The sequence below is a fragment of the Sorghum bicolor genome, chromosome 5, assembly GCF_000003195.3.
Source record: "Sorghum bicolor cultivar BTx623 chromosome 5, Sorghum_bicolor_NCBIv3, whole genome shotgun sequence".
Classification (NCBI taxonomy): domain Eukaryota; kingdom Viridiplantae; phylum Streptophyta; class Magnoliopsida; order Poales; family Poaceae; genus Sorghum; species Sorghum bicolor.
The window spans coordinates 60,908,750-60,914,749 of NC_012874.2; positions in this window are offsets into that span (position 1 = coordinate 60,908,750).

Here is a 6,000-nt window from a genome sequence, read left to right on the forward strand (position 1 = left end):
TGAGAGCTTTAGAGCCGCGCTTGGTGTGGCAGAACCTCCTGAATTAAGTGGCCCACATGCACACATCATTGTCCCAAAGACTTCTGATCGACGTGCACGAGTTCCAAATGACTCAAGAAGTCTGTCGGGTGTCCTCGGGAAACCCGAATCATCCACGTAACATTCTTTCAGGAATTCCCTCATCAAGCATCACAGTATTACAACGTTTCATAGGTAAGAGAAATCAGAGTAAAAGCGGAAAGGTTACATAACATAGTTTGAAACTGAAGATCATAGTTTACAAACCATAAGTACATAAAAGCTTCGGAACTTTATTATTACATAAACCATAGATTCACACAACAACTTTTACTTGCCCAAGGTCACACATCAGAAACCTCATCGTCACTTTCCTCCACAAGAGTAAAGTAACCATGACCATCAAAAGGATTAGCAAGAGATTCACCTGCAACATGGGTTAAGAAACCCTGAGTACAAAAGTACTCAACAAGACTTAACCGACTATAAAAGAGATGAAGACTCAGGTATGCAGGCTATAGGGATTCAAGGTAATGCTTTAGCAAGTTCAAAGTATTTCTTTTGCATAAAAGCTTACTAAGCGTAAAGCCTACTTTCAAGTTTTAACTCAAGATTATCACTTATAACTAGCTAAGATCATTATCCAACTTTCATAAACAAAACACCTTTTTCTTATACCAAAGATTCACTTATTACTACGATGATGGTACGAGGATTGAGGCTCCATATCCGAGGAAACACGGCGATTCGAATCGATTAAACCCAGCTGGGGATTCAGTACCACACGACATATGTAGAACTTAATCTTGCATATGTCAACCTTTTCTATAGATCCTCCCATACAAGAACGGGTCCAGCGTCACCCGAGAGTACAGTACACCACCATCCTACAGCCAATCTAGATGTTTCCCGGTCATCTCAGATCCGTAAGGTGGGTACACGCTACTCTCGCCATCTCTCCACTCCCAGTACGCGGTTAGCCGTTCTCAAGTATCGGAATAGCTATAGGTAAGGCTTACCGCCGCATGTGGGCTGTACTCAAAGGTCTCAATCACAACAGGCCAATCAACGGTACGGTCCTTAATCGACTCAGTTGGAGACACTACTTTAAGACTCCATTCTTAAAGCAAGTCCATCAACCGGTCTCAAGTTAAACATCATTAACCATAAAAGTATTCCACAACAACCCTTCAAACTTTCTCATTTGAAAACTTATCTAATAAGCATGGCTAAGCATACTAGCATTTTCATAAAGCAAGTATCAAGGTTAATATGGAAATCATCAAGGTAGATAATGCAGCAAATAGGATTCACTCAACTCCTATTCACCTAATGCATCATATTAACTCAAGTGATATAAATAACTTTATGAAAATACAAGGATAGAGTTTAATGTCCGGGGCTTGCCTTGATCGGAGGGGACGTTCGGAAACTCAACTACTCTCGAAGAATCCACAAACTCGGAAGAAACCCACTGGGGATCAGATTCTTCCGGAGCGTACTCTATACGTAAAAGTGCATATGCATGATTATACTATACTCAAGACATAATAAAGACATGTTACATGTTCTTGGATGACAACAATAAATATGACTATCTCGAGTACAATTTACCTTCATGGTAAAGAAACAAAGTAAGCTAGCTATCAAAGCATGGTTTATTGCTAAATTCATTTTATTATTTTTATTAAACAAGGTTATGAACTCAACATATCACAAGGATTAGTTACATGAAATAAACCATAACCAGGGAGCATATCATTGCTAAGTAACCCTGGTTATCAAACAATCCAAAATATCACCCAAAGCCTAAAGGGGTTAATTATTTCTATTTCTTTTATAAGCATTTTAAATAGCCTTATTAAGAAACAGAGCATACTTGATCAAACAGAGATGAAATTAATCATGAAGCTAAATAACATTAACACAAGCTCACATATTAAATTTCATGATTTTTGGATATATCCATAATTTACTAAAAATCATGGAAGATTTATTTATTATTAAACAGGGGAAATTTTCATATATATGCAAACTGCCAGAAAATGGAATCTAATATTTTTCATATGTTCTACTCATTTTAAGGAAGCCATACAAAAATTTTCATAATTTTTGGATCAGCAGATAATTCATGGTATAAATTCAAACATCACTCATTTTTAAACAAAAAGAAAAAGAAAAGCAACACTGTGCTACTGCAGCCAGGAGCTCGGCCCAAGCCCACGTGAAACTTGGCCCAGCCGGCCCTCCCCCGTGCGCGCTGGTAGATTTGCAGAAAAGCCCTCGGCTTTCTTAGCAACCAACCCGCAGACCAGGCTACTATTCACATGAGTCTACGGCTTTGCACACGAACCCCTCCCTCTTCTCGTCTTTACAACTGCGAGGTCCTCGGCACTCCGGCCGTCCAGAGCGCGACAGAGCGCGGTGGCGTGGGTTACGCCGGCCAACTCCGGTCACCCCGAGCCAAACTGAGACGAGCACGAGCACCAGCAAGCAACCCGCAACCGAACAAACTAGCAAACCCGTACTCTACTGCTCTAGCGAGCTCTGGCCACGAGCGGCGGCGGACATGGCCGCGGCGGTGCTTACGCCGGTGGCTCGGGACCGGTAGAGAAAGAGTGGAGAGGTCAGGAAGCATCGGCGTCTCACCCTGGGTGTGCTGACGCAGAGAGAAGGAGCGGAGAATAGTTGGGTGTTGCTTGTCCACGCGGCCAGAGACTCCGGCGGCGAGCTCCGACGAAGAAACCGACGTTCCGGTGACAGCTGTGAAGCAACGGAGAAAATAATGAGCCGATGAGCATCACAAGGTCATGACAAAGCAAAGATGAGAGAAAGAGAGAGCAGAAAGTTGCCCGGATGGGCTGACCACAGAAGACTCGAGCTCGGCGGCGATTTACTCCGGCGAGGAGGAAAACGAGGAATTCCGGCGCTCAGGTGCGAAAGGGAACAGAAAGGTGGGTTCTGGAGATGCGCAAGGAGGTGTCGATCATCGTGGACGGCTCAATTTGATGCGAGGAGGATCGAGCACGGCCAATTTGGATGAGGACGGGGTACTGCTCCTCGGTGCTCCGGTGGCGGAAAAGCAGTCGGTGCTCGCAGAAGAGAAGGGCACGTCGCGCCTCTGGTTGCCAGCAGCTGCTCCACATCGTCACGAACGTAAACACGCGCTAGGACGGGGTGAAACGGCGGCTCACGCGCTGGCAACGTCGATCCCAGCTCGGCGGTCCACCGCCATGAACAGGGACCGAGCTTATCCCCCTCTTCCCCAAAATACCCTTTCTGACTTTTTGTGAAATGCAACCAAACTTTGAATAGAAGTCAAAATTTCATCAAAATAAAAGTTATACAAAATTTTGTGAGCTACAAAATATCTTTTGGTGACCAGAGCCAAAACTGAGTGGAAAAATAGCTAAATTGGCCAAACAGTTTGAAATTCAAGTTTAATTCCAAATTTTTGAATTGGGGCAAAACAAAATTTCCAAAATTACTTTTGATTTTGTATAACAACTTGAAAAACTCCCAACATGAAAGTTGTTCAACTTTTCAAACTCTACAACTTTCATGTTGACCACTTTTCAAAATTCCAAATAAATTTTGAATTGGAGATTTAAGTTTGAAAAGGGGACACTTCCCGGAAATCTGTATTTTCAAAATTACTTTGAATTTTGTATGGAAACTCCAAAAACTCAAAACACCAAAGTTATACATCTTGACAAGATCTACAACTTTGCTTTTGAACTCAACTTCAAATTTTGCTTAGTTTTTAAATTACACAAAAGGGGGCAACTTAGGGTTTTGGAAAACTAGGGTTTTCCCCCTTTAAGCTTCTCGGAAAACCCTCACCCAACGTTTTTAAACTCCAAACAAGCATCCATACATAAAATAAACACACTTAAATTCCTAAACACATTCATCCAAAATAAACTTATTTTAGGTTAATGCATTAGTGTGTGCTTAACATATTTTTGATGCAATGATCATGATGACATGTCCCATTTTTAGTTCGCTTAACACGAGAGTGTTACAGCTCTTTCCCCCTTAAAGAAATCTCGTCCCGAGATTTACCTTAAAGTCTAACTAATGGAAAAGGAAGTTTGTCAAGCACTTCCAAAACCAACCTTTACAAAAAAAAAACAGGGGTAGATTATAACACTATAGATTACAAGGGTAAGACGGAAGAAAGAAACTCATGAAAACGTTCTAAGAGAAACTCTTCGGATTCCCATGTGGCTTCATCTTCGGTATGTTGATTCCATTGCACCTTGTAATATTTGATAGTTCTTCTGCGAGTGACTCGATCTTTTTGATCCAGAATCTTGATAGGATACTCTGAATATGTCAGATCAGGCTTTAACTCAATTTCTTCAACATGAATGATATGATCAGGCACTCTAAGACATTTCTTCAACTGAGAGACATGGAACACATTGTGAACTGATAACAACTGTGGTGGTAAATCTAGACGATATGCCACCTTCCCACATCTTTCAAGGATTTGATATGGACCTATATATCGAGGTGCCAACTTTCCTTTTACTCCAAAACGAGTGACTCCTTTCATAGGTGACACTTTGAGGTATACATAATCACCAACCTCAAAGCTAAGAGATCGACGTCTCTTATCAGCATAACTCTTTTGCCTGGACTGTGCTACCTTCATGTTCTCTCGAATGAGCCTGACTTTTTCTTCGGTTTCTTTGACTAAGTCAACCCCGAAGAGACTATGTTCTCCAGGTTCTGACCAATTCAAAGGTGTCCTACACTTTCTGCCATACAGAGCTTCGAATGGTGCCATCTTAATGCTCTCTTGATAACTATTATTATAAGAGAATTCTGCTAAAGGCAAACATTCGTGCCACTTCTCTGAATAACTGAGCACACAAAACCTTAACATATCTTCTAAGATCTGATTAACTCTTTCAGTCTGACCTCCAGTCTGTGGATGATAAGCTGTACTATGCAGAAGTTTGGTACCCAAGGACTTATGCAGATGCTTCCAGAAAGCATTCACAAATTGTGTCCCTCTATCAGATACAATAGTCTTTGGAACACCATGTAGACTCACAATTCTGTTAAAGTATATCTTAGCATAATCAGAAGCTCGATAATCCTTTCTTACTGGAATGAAATGAGCTGATTTGGTCAGACGATCAACAATGACCCATATGGAATCAAACCCTCTCGAGGTTCTGGGTAAACCCACTATGAAGTCCATACTAATGTCATCCCATTTCCAGGATGGAATTGGCAATGGTTGCAATTCTCCAGCAGACCTAAGATGAACTGCTTTCACCTTTTGACAAGTATCGCATCTAGCCACATAACTAGCAATTTCAAGCTTCATCTTAGTCCACCAGAATCTTTGTTTCAAATCATGATACATCTTATTACTGCCTGGATGGATTGAAAGTCTTGTTGCATGAGCTTCATCAAGAATTTGTTTTCTGAGATCAGGGACCTTTGGAACTACTAAACGATCCTTGAACCAAACTACTCCAGCTTCATCTATTCTGAACTTGGAATTCTGCTCAGACTGGATCTTTTCTTTCAAAAAGCTCATACCCTTATTTTCTCTCTGAGCTGTAATAATCTGATCTTTGATAGATGATTGAACTGTCATATTTGCCAAACTCCCTTGTGGAATCATTTCAAGACTTAACTTCTCAAATTCATAACACAAGGTAAGGTTTGTTGGCTTAACTTCCAGACAATTGCAATGACTCTTTCGACTGAGTGCATCTGCCACTACATTGGCTTTGCCTGGGTGATAATGTACCTCAATATCATAATCTTTTATCAGTTCTAACCATCTCCTCTGGCGCATATTCAACTCTGACTGAGTAAAGATGTATTTCAAACTCTTATGATCAGTATATATGTGACAAGTATTGCCCAATAGATAATGTCGCCATATCTTTAGAGCATGGACTACAGCTGCCAACTCTAGATCATGGGTTGGATAATGCTCTTCATGACGCTTAA